Raw genomic sequence first — 14,839 nt, forward strand, 5'->3', positions numbered from 1 at the left:
TGTTCCTCTAGGACGGACAAATGGAAAGTGGCATTCAAAAGCCAGTAAGCGTGCAAGTAAGTGCCGGGCTGGCTTTGGGCCCTTACCTGTTGCGCGCTGTGCAGCAGATCCATTCTCTCTTGGAGGATGCAAGCGTCGCGCTCCCTCAACTCGCACATCAGGGCTCGCTTCCATTGGTCCACGGCGCTCCTAAGCTCTTCTCTCTGATCCGCCGTCAGCACGTCATTCACGCCAGCGTGGCTGGCTTTTTCGCCGTCCGTGGCGGGGCAGTCCCGCTGCGGTAGCGCCTCGTACAACATGGCCTCCAGCTCCAGGATCCTCTGGGCCGCAATCCTCGTCCATCAGTGGTCCGGCGGGAGATTTGAGGGCGGCTTACCTTATGAGCCTGGTCCATGGAACACTTCCTGAAGTCCAACTCTTCATCCAGGTAGCCCTTCTGCTTGCAGAACATATCCTAGCACAGCTCAAGGTCAGAATTGTTGGGGCACATTGCCGGAGTTCCCCTTGGCTGATGTCGCGTGTCTGTCTACCTTCTCACTTTCAATGTCCAACATCTTCTGTTGAAGTGCTGACTTGGTCACTTTGATGTATTCTAACCACTGAGGAAAGGCTGCTGTCACATAAGCAGAATGCGAGAGCGTGCGTGGACGTGCGCGTTACCTTCTCGGCTAGGGTGAGAAGGGTCCTGGCGTGAATCACGACCACCTGCTCCTCGTTGGTGAGATTCTGCAAGAGCCCAAAGGCACAGCGTCAACAAGCTTCTTTCAGCGCAAAGCCTTCCAAAAGTCACATTTGAGCCGCCGAGTCTCGTGGAGTGCGAACATAAGGAGTTCGACATACACTTACGGCGTTATAGCCCAGGATGTCCAGCTTCTTCATCAGATCACTGATGACGATGTCCGGGGGAAAGGCGCAAGGAGCAATGTAAGGTGTTCTGGGACCTCGGGTTAAGGTTAGGGTTGCGAGGGACGCCTTACGTACGCTCACGCCCTCGGCCTCGCAGTAGATCTGCAAAGGGCTGAGGCCGTCTGGGAAACGGACTTGCAGAAACTTCAAGACGGGGGAGCGCCACTCCCTCTCCTGAAAGGCAGAGGCATGCATCCGTCCGTCCGTCCGTCCGTCCGTCCGTCCGTCACATCTCTGGCCTCAACACGCTTGTGCGAGTCTTCCCACCTCCAGCTCCAGGATGCGGAACTCAAGCAGTTCGTTTTGGTCTCGGATATCCTGGATGTGCTCTTTCAGACGCGCTTCTTCCGCCTCCATCCGCCTGACCTGAAAAGACAGTCAGACCTCATCTGCGGGGCTTCCCGACAGGTGTGACGCCAAGCGACTCCGCCCAGCGCCTTTCTTTCCGTCACCTTTTCGGCCAACTGCTGATTGCTCTGACGCAGCAGCTGCTTCTCCTCCACCCACTTGACATTCTAGAAGAGACAAACGCGTGGACAGCTTTGGAATGTTGTGTCATTTTCATCCACAAATTCTTTGGTTGACTGGAAAATGACATTTGCTTTTCTCCGCATTTTCCCAGCCACGTTCGGGGGGGGGGGGTGGTGGGGGGGTTGGTCCAGTAATGCCAGACGGATGAGTGACTGAAGAATGTAGCTATTTTGTCTGAGAAAAAGGTGTGCTCATTGATGAGCTTACCTGTCCTTGTTGCTTCAGCGCTGACTCCAGATCTGCTACTCTGCTTTGATAGTGACCCATTTCTACCATCAGCTTTTCTCTGGTCTGAAAGGAGGAGGAGGGAGGCTCCTCCTCCTCCTTTCAGACCAGAGAACACCCGAGGCTGGGTGAGAACGGGGAGGCTGCGACCCGGCCGGGGGTTGCGGGAAGGGGCGCCACCTTGATCTCCTTCTCGGCGTCGTAGTCCCCTTTCGCTGGTCTGGGCTAGCAGAGCGTAGGCTCGTTGCAGCGCTTGATATTCTTGCGTCAGCTGGCGGTAGCGAAGCTCCGCCTCTTCATGCACACACCAATGCAACACAGCACTAGTACCAGAATCAGTCAGACCGGCGACAAAGCACCCGCGACGCAAAGACGAGTCCGATTCCAGGCTGAAGAGGAATGTTTGGTGCCAATACGCTGGCAGAAATGGCGGGCTACCTCTTCGGGTTCCGTGTCGGGGGTTCTGTCGGTGTGAAAAGACAAGGACGATCCGTCCGAGTCCACCAACACGTCTTCGTCGTAGCCGTAAAATGTTTCGATGACCTGCGGGCGCGGAAGCAAACATCTCTCTGAACAAACTGAAGCGACACCTCACGATGAATCGACGAGAGGAACGATAGCGAGAAAAAGGCCATTTCATCTTGCGCAACACCAAGCAGCCGCAAACAAACAGACTCACCTTGCAGGACCTCACGCTTTGTTCCTCCTCAGAGATTCTCGACGTCGGTATCGTAGCAGCAAATCTCTCTCCTGTCGACACAAATAATCCGCCTTTGAGATTCTTTGGATGCAAAGGGAACGAACGGCTCCGGCGCAGAAACAAACGCGACTCACAATGACATTTCTGACATGAGCTCCTGTCTCCAGAGCCTGAAAAACACGTCACCGGCGATGATTGGAGGGACGCTCGTCTTTTCCAAAAGTGACAACTACAGGGTGTGTCAGGGTTTTCCAGATTATCTTTATCGTATCATTGTGTTGCTTTGACTTTGACTGCGACCTGTAATAAATAATATTATTTATCCCTTATTTATCCCTATCGCTTATCCCTTCCTACACAAAGTCGTAAAACACCCCTTGCTATGTTTTGACTAGAGGTCAAGGGCTTCCTCTATTCAATCCACTGAACAACACCATCCCGCACTGAACAACACCATGCCGCACTGAGCAACACCATGCCGCACGGAACAACACCATCCTGCACTGAACAACACCATGCCGCACTGAACAACACCATTCCGCACTGAACAACACCATGCCGCACTGAACAACATTACGCTGCACTGAACAACACCATGCCGCACTGAACAACACCATGCCGCACTGAACAACACCATGCCGCATTGAACAACACCATGCCGCATTGAACAACACCATGCCGCACTGAACAACACCATCCTGCACTGAACAACACCATGCCGCATTGAACAACACCATGCCGCACTGAACAACACCATCCTGCACTGAACAACACCATCCCGCACTGAACAACACCATCCCGCATTGAACAACACCATCCTGCACTGAACAACACCATGCCGCACTGAACAACACCATGCCGCACTGAACAACACCATTCCGCACTGAACAACACCATGCCGCACTGAACAACACCATCCTGCACTGAACAACACCATCCCGCACTGAACAACACCATGCCGCATTGAACAACACCATCCTGCACTGAACAACACCATCCTGCACTGAACAACACCATGCCGCACTGAACAACACCATGCCGCACTGAACAACACCATGCCGCACTGAACAACACCATGCCGCACTGAACAACATTATGCCGCACTGAACAACATTATGTCGCACTGAACAACACCATGCCGCACTGAACAACACCATGCCGCACTGAACAACATTATGCCGCACTGAAAAACACCATGCCGCACTGAACAACACCATCCCGCACTGAACAACACCATGCCGCATTGAACAACACCATGCCGCACTGAACAACACCATGCTGCACTGAACAACATTATGCTGCACTGAACAACACGATCCTGCATTGAACAACACCATGCCGCACTGAACAACACCATCCTGCACTGAACAACACCATCCTGCACTGAACAACACCACCCCGCACTGAACAACACGATCCCGCATTGAACACCATCCCGCACTGAACAACACCATGCCGCACTGAACAACACCATTCCGCACTGAACAACACCATGCCGCACTGAACAACACCATGCCGCACTGAACAACACCATGCCGCACTGAACAACACCATGCCGCACTGAACAACATTATGCCGCACTGAACAACACCATGCCGCACTGAACAACACCATCCCGCACTGAACAACACCATGCCGCACTGAACAACACCATGCCGCACTGAACAACACCATCCTGCACTGAACAACACCATCCCGCACTAAACAACACCATGCCGCACTGAACAACATTATGGCGCACTGGACAACATTATGCCGCACTGAACAACACCATGCCGCACTGAACAACACCATGCCGCACTGAACAACACCATGCCGCACTGAACAACATTATGCCGCACTGAACAACACCATGCCGCACTGAACAACACCATGCCGCACTGAACAACACGATCCCGCATTGAACAACACCATCCTGCACTGAACAACACCATGCCGCACTGAACAACACCATGCCGCACTGAACAACACCATTCCGCACTGAACAACACCATGCCGCACTGAACGACACCATCCTGCACTGAACAACACCATCCCGCACTGAACAACACCATGCCGCATTAAACAACACCATGCCGCACTGAACAACACCATCCTGCACTGAACAACACCATGCCGCACTGAACAACACCATGCCGCACTGAACAACACCATGCCGCACTGAACAACATTATGCCGCACTGAACAACATTATGCCGCACTAAACAACATTATGTCGCACTGAACAACACCATGCCGCACTGAACAACACCATGCTGCACTGAACAACATTATGCCGCACTGAACAACACGATCCCGCATTGAACAACACCATCTCGCAGTGAACAACACCATGCCGCATTGAACAACACCATGCCGCACTGAACAACACCATGCTGCACTGAACAACATTATGCTGCACTGAACAACACGATCCTGCATTGAACAACACCATGCCGCACTGAACAACACCATCCTGCACTGAACAACACCATGCCGCACTGAACAACACCATGCCGCACTGAACAACATTATGCCGCACTGAAAAACACCATGCCGCACTGAACAACACCATCCCGCACTGAACAACACCATGCCGCATTGAACAACACCATGCCGCACTAAACAACACCATGCTGCACTGAACAACATTATGCTGCACTGAACAACACGATCCTGCATTGAACAACACCATGCCGCACTGAACAACACCATCCTGCACTGAACAACACCATCCTGCACTGAACAACACCACCCCGCACTGAACAACACGATCCCGCATTGAACAACACCATCCCGCACTGAACAACACCATGCCGCACTGAACAACACCATTCCGCACTGAACAACACCATGCCGCACTGAACAACAACATGCCGCACTGAACAACACCATGCCGCACTGAACAACACCATGCCGCACTGAACAACACCATCCCGCACTGAACAACACCATGCCGCATTGAACAACACCATGCCGCACTGAACAACACCATCCTGCACTGAACAACACCATCCCGCACTAAACAACACCATGCCGCACTGAACAACATTATGGCGCACTGGACAACATTATGCCGCACTGAACAACACCATGCCGCACTGAACAACACCATGCCGCACTGAACAACACCATGCCGCACTTAACAACACCATGCCGCACTGAACAACATTATGCCGCACTGAACAACACCATGCCGCACTGAACAACACCATGCCGCACTGAACAACACGATCCCGCATTGAACAACACCATCCTGCACTGAACAACACCATGCCGCACTGAACAACACCATGCCGCACTGAACAACACCATTCCGCACTGAACAACACCATGCCGCACTGAACAACACCATCCTGCACTGAACAACACCATCCCGCACTGAACAACACCATGCCGCATTGAACAACACCATGCCGCACTGAACAACACCACCCTGCACTGAACAACACCATGCCGCACTGAACAACACCATGCCGCACTGAACAACACCATGCCGCACTGAACAACATTATGCCGCACTGAACAACATTATGCCGCACTAAACAACATTATGTCGCACTGAACAACACCATGCCGCACTGAACAACACCATGCTGCACTGAACAACATTATGCCGCACTGAACAACACGATCCCGCATTGAACAACACCATCCCGCAGTGAACAACACCATGCCGCATTGAACAACACCATGCCGCACTGAACAACACCATGCTGCACTGAACAACATTATGCTGCACTGAACAACACGATCCTGCATTGAACAACACCATGCCGCACTGAACAACACCATCCTGCACTGAACAACACCTTTCCACACTGAACAACACCATGCCGCACTGAACAACATTATGCCGCACTGAACAACACCATGCCGCACTGAACAACACCATGCCGCACTGAACAACACCATGCCGCACTGAACAACACCATGCCGCAATGAACAACACCATCCCGCACTGAACAACACCATGCCGCATTGAACAACACCATGCCGCACTGAACAACACCATCCCGCACTGAACAACACCACCCCGCACTGAACAACACGATCCCGCATTGAACAACACCATCCCGGACTGAACAACACCATGCCGCACTGAACAACACCATTCCGCACTGAACAACACCATGCCGCACTGAACAACACCATGCCGCACTGAACAACACCATGCCGCACTGAACAACACCATGCCGCACTGAACAACATTATGCCGCACTGAACAACACCATGCCGCACTGAACAACACCATCCCGCACTGAACAACACCATGCCGCATTGAACAACACCATGCCGCACTGAACAACACCATCCTGCACTGAACAACACCATCCCGCACTGAACAACACCATGCCGCACTGAACAACATTATGGCGCACTGAACAACATTATGCCGCACTGAACAACACCATGCCGCACTGAACAACACCATGCCGCACTGAACAACACCATGCCGCACTGAACAACATTATGCCGCACTGAACAACATTATGCCGCACTGAACAACACCATGCCGCACTGAACAACACCATGCCGCACTGAACAACACCATGCCGCACTGAACAACACGACGTCGCACTGAACAACACGACGCCGCACAGAACAACACGACGCCGCACAGAATAACACAATACCGCACAGAACAACACAATACCGCACAAACAGTTTTAGATAATATTACGTCGCAGTCATGTGACGCGGACATGACGTCAATAGGCGGAACTCAGGGCAAAATTATAATCCGTGGGCGTGGCTTGCAACAGGAAGTAGGAAAGCGGCAGTTCTGGCAAACAAGACACAGCTGTTAGTAACACGATGACTAACAAGGCAAATATTTTTGTTTTCAGCTTGCAACTTGACCGTCTAGAGCGTACAAGGTAATTACAACTGTTTTTTTTTAGCCCTGAAAAGCAAGGGAGTGTGGCGTTTGGGAGGAATGTCGAACTCGGCGTCTGCTTCCAGCCACAGACGCCAAATTTCGACGATTATTTCGACTGGTCAACGGTTGTAAATTATTGCGTTGACTAAAAACTTTATTTAACTCTACTCTTAACTTTGCCGTTTCAGATATGCGGGTATTACACCGCGGAAATGACGTCAATAGGCTGAACTCTCGCCAAAATTCAAATCTGTGGGCGCAATGGCCTTGAGCGAGACACCGGATACAAACACGACGATTATCAACAGAAATATCTTTATTTTCCGCTTGCAAGTGGACCGTCTAGAGCGTACACGGTAAGTACAACTCATTGTGTTTAAAAAGATTTACGTTTGTGTAGTTTGCGTTGCGTTGTATCTGTGAATGTTGGTTGAGGCTAAATGTTAATGTTTAATTTCATTCCTTTAGGTTCCACGGTGTTTGTTGGCTGTATGTTTTCCACTGCAAGAAGAGGCTCGTATCATTGACCAGCAGGAGCTACAATGGTGAGTACCCCTTTCGTCTTCCATTTATGTTAAACACTTCCTATTTCATGTCTAACAGTACTCGATTTAACAAATAACCATAAATAAATACAGTGTGGGCAGTCACGTTAACATATGTGATTATCCTGCCTAATATGTTTATCACAAATATGTCACTAATCACTAATATGTTTATTTGTTTATCACAACACCTTTGGACCTTCAGCAATCGATTATTTACCTTCATCTACATAGAGACAGAACGATGGTGTCTTAAACATCTCATTCATTTCACCAAATAACTTCACGCAGGTGGATAACGGCCGTCTCGGTCACGCTATGTTGCGTGATGCAGTTTTGAAGAACCAAATGCATTTATTCAATGAATAAGTCAAGCTAGTTCTATGTTTATGATGTTGTAAGTTACGGTACCGATTGAAGTTGAGTTCGAAGCCAGTGGAAAACAGCGCTGCGTTTGTGCTCTCCAGGTACAAATGTTGTGATCTCTGACTGACGACCGGGCGAGACTCGAGTAAGAGATGTCCAAACGAGCTCCGGCAGGGCGGGCCAAGGCGGAGCGAACGGACGCCCTTCAGGCCGCCAATGACGAGCTGAGAACCAAACTGATGGACGTCCAGTTAGAACTTCAGCAGGAGAAGAACAAGGTGAAAACCTCAACAGACAGACACTGCCTGCCTCCCTGCCTGCCTCCCTGCCTGCCTCCCTGCCTGCCTCCCTCCCTCCCAGTTTTCCCGATGTAGATTAGACATGCGTGTGCCATGACTGTGTCAGCCTACATCAACAAATGCACCGAGGACGTCAGCACCACTAAGAATATCATCACCCGGGGCAACCAACGACCCTGGATGACTGAGGAGGTACGTCAAACGCTACGAGCGCGGAACTCTGCCTTCAAGTCTGGCGACAAGGAGACACTGAGGACAGCGAGAGCCAACTTGAACCGTGCCATCAGGATAGCGAAGCGAGACCGCAGTCGAAAATTTCAGGATCGTTTCCACGACGTCAAAAACATCAGGAGTATGTGGCAAGGCATACGGGCGATTACAGACTACAACTCACCCTCCCCCCCCCCGGTGGGTGTAGTTGATGCTGACTTTCTAAATGGTCTAAATAACTTCTTTGGGAGGTTCGAGGCACTAAACGGCACTCCAGCAGTTAAAACTGTCCCCCATCAGGAAGAGGAGGTACTCTGCCTTGACTCCGCCGATGTGTTGAAGACCCTGAGGAGAGTCAACCCCTGTAAGGCCCCTGGCCCCGACAACATTCCTGGGCGTGTGTTCAGGGAATGTGCAAGTCATCTGGCTGGGGTCATCACAGACATTTTTAACACCTCGCTGGGCCAAGCCACAGTGCCGGCGTGCTTTAAGACTGCCTCCATCATTCCGGTGCCGAAGAAACCTCAAATCACCTCATTTAATGATTACCGGCCTGTTGCACTGACTCCGGTTATGATGAAGTGCTTCGAAAGGCTGCTTAAAGGTCACATCGTTTCCAGACTCCCCCTATTATTTGACCCGTTCCAGTTTGCCGACCGGCAAAACCGCTCCACTCAGGACGCCATCTCCTCCGTTCTTCACCTGAGCCTGGCTCACCTGGAGGAGAAGAACACCCATGTGCGGAGGCTGTTCCTGGACTTCAGCTCAGCGTTTAACACCATCATCCCACAGCATCTGGTAGGAAAATTGGAACACCTGGGCTTCAACACCCCCCTTCGCAACTGGCTGCTAGACTTCCTCACCAACAGACCTCAGTCAGTCCGGGTCGGACAGAACACCTCTGATGTCATCACCCTCAGCACAGGCTCCCTTCAGGGCTGCGTCCTGAGCCCCCTGCTGTGCACCCTGATGACACACGACTGCGTCCTCAGGTTCACCACCAATCACATCGTGAAGTCAGCAGACGACACAACGGTGGTGGGGCTCATCAGAGACAACAACGACCTGGACTACAGAGAGGAGGTGGAGCAGCTGGTGGGCTGGTGCAGAGAAAACAGCCTGATCCTGAATGAGGAGAAGATGAAGGAGATCATCGTCGACTTCAGGAAAAAACAGCCTCACCACGCTCCACTGATCATCAACAGCTCAGCTGTGGAGGTGGTCAGCACCACCAAATTCCTGGGGGTCCACATCACAGAAGACCTCACCTGGACTATGAACACTACGGCACTGGTCAAGAGGGCACAGAAGCGCTTGTACTTCCTGCGGAGGATGAGGAGAGCCCACCTGCCCCCACCCATCATGAGGACGTTCTACAGGAGCACCATAGAGAGCATTCTGACAAGCTGTCTCTCTGTGTGGTGTGGAGGCTGCACCGCCTCCGATTGGAAGAACGTGAGGAGAGTGGTGAGGACAGCAGAGAGGATCATAGGGGCTCCTCTTCCCTCCATTCAGGACATTTCATCTCAGCGCTGCATGTCCCGTGCCCGTAACATCATCAATGACCCATCACACCCCCACCATGGACTGTTCTCCCTGCTGCCCTCTGGGAAGAGGTTTGCAGCATCCGCTGCAGGTCCACCAGGTTCTGCAACAGCTTTTTCCCTGCTGTCATCAGACTGTTGAACACTAGAACTGTTGAGCTCTAAACTGAACTCTGCATCACACATTCACAGAACTGTACTTTATGACACTACGGACCTCTATCTTGCACTATCTCGCACTACCAACTTTACTGAACTTGTATAAACCCTTTAAATAGAAGTTTAATACATGGTTTAGCATTCCTCTGCACACTCTTGAATACTGTTTTGCCTACTTGCACTATTGCATAATTATCACTGCTGCACTTTATACTTATTTTTAATATATATATATATGTATATATATATATTTTCATAGGATATGTTACTTCTATTCAACTGCAATATCACTACTTTGTTGTAAGACGTATGCAACGGAATTTCGTTTTGTATGCACCATGTGCAGACAAGATGACAATAAAGTTTGTCTAAGTCTAAGTCATGTCAGGTCAGCTGTCTGGAGAGAGAGAGAAGTCAGGACCTGCGGGCGGAGCACCACCGTGCCACCGCCGCCATGACGGAACTCAAAAGCAAACTCCATGAGGAGAAGCAGAAAGAGTTAGCCATTACCAGGGAGACATTACTGCGGCAGCATGAAATGGAGCTGATGAGAGTGATCAAAATCAAAGATGGAGAGATCCAGCGACTGAATGCCTTGGTCCTCAGCCTGAGGGACGGCTCCATGGACAAGGTGATCCGCTCTATCCGTGTCTGACTATCCGCACGCCACGTCGGGCTTCGATGCGGCCGCTACCGTATTGTGTAGCTTGTCCCCAGTAAGCGTCGCGGCGCTCCGTTGCGGTCTCAACGGCCCGGTGTGGCGCAATGTCTGCTCAGGTGAGGAGGGGGGGCGCTTTGCTGGCGGAGGTGGAGGAGACGCGGCGGTGTCGGGAGACCGAGCGGTGTCGCCTCCACCAGGAGCGCGGAAGAAGCCCTGGCAGCGGCCCAGCAGGCCTGGCAGTCCCGAGCGGCCGAGCTCCGATCGGCTCATCACCAGCATCGGGAGGAGCTGAGCCGAACCAAGAGAGACTGCGAGAGGGAGATCCGCCGACTGGTAGGACTGATCAGATGCGCGGTGCGTGGCTATGTTCCCAATTTCGTTGTATACCTGCAGTGCAATGACACCTAAGGCATTCTATTCTATTCTATTTCACAAGAAGAAAATGTCCGGTTGCTCGCTTCGCTTTTGTCACAGCAAAGGTGTTCTAGTCGATTCCAGAAAAAAATTGGCCGGTTGCTCTCTTTGTTTTTGTCACAATTCTGGCAAATGAGTTTGCCCGCCTGCCTGAGCGCTCCCCGTTTGTACATCCAGACGGATGAGATCAAGCTGAAAGACAGAGCGGTTAGTGTTTTGGATGAAGCCCTGGGGCCGGCCACGTCCACCGCCTTCAGCTGCAGACTCAGGCTGCCGAGCAGCAGATCGCTGCCCTGAGGGATTCCCAAAGGGCGGGCCTAAACTACCCTGGAAGTGGGGTCAACGCCGCTACTAGCAATCCTCTTCATTGCGTAAGCCACCTCATCACACACTTGCAGTACGCATGACTTAGTTCGTTGCTGGAGGAAGGTAGCACAAAAACAGTTTTGAACTTTGAACGAGTGCTTGTGTGTGTGTGTTGCGGGGCGTTTTCAGTCTCAGGAGGATCGGGACACGCGACGGTTTCATCTGAAAATCGCTGAGCTCAGCGCAGTCATCAGGAAACTGGAGGATCGAAACGCCCTGCTTTCTGAAGAGCGCAATGAACTGGTAATTTATTGACGGCACGCTTGAAGGTTTGCGCTACGTTTGATGCGCGCCATCCAGCGAGGCACCCATTGCGCTTGCTTATTAGTTGAGCGGCGCGGCGAGTCGGTTGCCTGGTAGATGTCTTTTATTGGGAGCCAAAGCCACGATTCCGTTCAAACCGATGCAAAAGGAATGGATACGTTCTGGCCCGCGTGTTGTGCGTCTTTCACATCCCGCACTTCATGCTTGCAGCTAAAGCGACTGAGAGAAACAGAAAGCCAGTTTCTGCCACTCCTGTACAAAAACAAACGCCTGAGCAGGAAGAATGAAGAACTCTCGCTGGTGCTGTGTCGCCTTGAAAACAAAGTGCGCTTTGTCACCCAGGAGAACGAGGAGATGGCAAGCTTGGTAAGTCGACGCGGACAACGGCGGCGTGCCAACAGAGTCCACTGCATTTGTGTTCCACAGAGAAGGCCTAGTTCGCTCAATGACCTGGACCGCGGTTGCGGCCAGCAGGACGGTGAAATGGAGTTCCTTCAAGTTGTGGAGCAGCGGCACATCATCGACGACTTGTCCAAGGTCTTCAGGCAGGCGACTCGGTGCACGTACGGCAGCGCCGCGCTCGCTCGCTGTCGCCAGGAAACCTTTTCCGTCCAAAGCTTGGCCGGCGGCCGCCATCCAAAAAATTGGCCCCTTAAATTCCGACCTTTCAAGCAGGAGCATTGTGCGCACGCGTTTGAACACGCTTTAGACTTGTTTTGCCGTTTTCAGCAGCTCAAAGCTCCCGTTTTGTCAGCGCCTTTGCCACTCGCTGTGCGCTGAAAACGACGGACTTGCCCGGCTGCTCAGCCCGTCAACCATGAGCCGCGAGCGCGACGTCATTGTCCGTAGGCAGCTAGTGGCAAAATGCACCCTGTTAGAGTTGCGCTCGCTCCAACTTATTTTGCAAGAACCACACGGGAGACAAGTAAGTTCTTTTGGACACCTGCAGGTGGAGAGTCCATCCGTTGTACGAATGAAGTCTGACTCTCGGCTCCTGCACGAGCATTTTAATTAAGAGAAACAGGGTGGGTGTAAGAGTGGATTGAATAGAGGAAGCCCTTGACCTCTAGTCAAAACATAGCAAGGGGTGTTTTACGACTTTGTGTAGGAAGGGATAAGCGATAGGGATAAATAAGGGATAAATAATATTATTTATTACAGGTCGCAGTCAAAGTCAAAGCAACACAATGATACGATAAAGATAATCTGGAAAACCCTGACACACCCTGTAGTTGTCACTTTTGGAAAAGACGAGCGTCCCTCCAATCATCGCCGGTGACGTGTTTTTCAGGCTCTGGAGACAGGAGCTCATGTCAGAAATGTCATTGTGAGTCGCGTTTGTTTCTGCGCCGGAGCCGTTCGTTCCCTTTGCATCCAAAGAATCTCAAAGGCGGATTATTTGTGTCGACAGGAGAGAGATTTGCTGCTACGATACCGACGTCGAGAATCTCTGAGGAGGAACAAAGCGTGAGGTCCTGCAAGGTGAGTCTGTTTGTTTGCGGCTGCTTGGTGTTGCGCAAGATGAAATGGCCTTTTTCTCGCTATCGTTCCTCTCGTCGATTCATCGTGAGGTGTCGCTTCAGTTTGTTCAGAGAGATGTTTGCTTCCGCGCCCGCAGGTCATCGAAACATTTTACGGCTACGACGAAGACGTGTTGGTGGACTCGGACGGATCGTCCTTGTCTTTTCACACCGACAGAACCCCCGACACGGAACCCGAAGAGGTAGCCCGCCATTTCTGCCAGCGTATTGGCACCAAACATTCCTCTTCAGCCTGGAATCGGACTCGTCTTTGCGTCGCGGGTGCGTTGTCGCCGGTCTGACTGATTCTGGTACTAGTGCTGTGTTGCATTGGTGTGTGCATGAAGAGGCGGAGCTTCGCTACCGCCAGCTGACGCAAGAATATCAAGCGCTGCAACGAGCCTACGCTCTGCTAGCCCAGACCAGCGAAAGGGGACTACGACGCCGAGAAGGAGATCAAGGTGGCGCCCCTTCCCGCAACCCCCGGCCGGGTCGCAGCCTCCCCGTTCTCACCCAGCCTCGGGTGTTCTCTGGTCTGAAAGGAGGAGGAGGAGCCTCCCTCCTCCTCCTTTCAGACCAGAGAAAAGCTGATGGTAGAAATGGGTCACTATCAAAGCAGAGTAGCAGATCTGGAGTCAGCGCTGAAGCAACAAGGACAGGTAAGCTCATCAATGAGCACACCTTTTTCTCAGACAAAATAGCTACATTCTTCAGTCACTCATCCGTCTGGCATTACTGGACCAACCCCCCCCCCTAAATGCATTTTGCATTTAGCTCTGCTTTTCTGCTTCTGTCTTCAAGTGTGTGGCATCCTGCGATCAAAGAGTCAGCCAACCCCAAAGCGGTTGACCTCAACGTCCCACCACCATGCCTACCAGAGCAGGTGACGTGATGCTTTGGACATCCTTCCGTCTCAGATGCCCAAAAGTACTCTTTGCCACATCTGCGGCAATACGGTGTCTTTTCAAAGGTGCAAATAAATCCAGCGTGGGCGGAACACGCACGTCTTCGGTTTTTCCCGCTTTGTTTGTGTGACAGCTGTTGTGAAAATTTTATACAAATAAAGTTGTATAGTACAGGTTTGGCCAAGCCGCAACTCCCGAACCGCATGCGGCTCTTTTATGTTCATATCAACATTTGTGTGTGTGTGTGTGTGTGTGTGTGTGTGTGGGGGGGGGGGGGGTTGTGCGTGTTGGCTTCACTTGAGTTCAATTTGGTATTTTGGTCAAAAGCGCATGTGGTGAAATTCCACAAAGTAGGATGGGCAA

The sequence above is a fragment of the Syngnathus floridae genome, unplaced genomic scaffold (assembly GCF_059516105.1).
Source record: "Syngnathus floridae isolate MCC-2025c unplaced genomic scaffold, RoL_Sflo_1.0 HiC_scaffold_59, whole genome shotgun sequence".
Taxonomy (NCBI): domain Eukaryota; kingdom Metazoa; phylum Chordata; class Actinopteri; order Syngnathiformes; family Syngnathidae; genus Syngnathus; species Syngnathus floridae.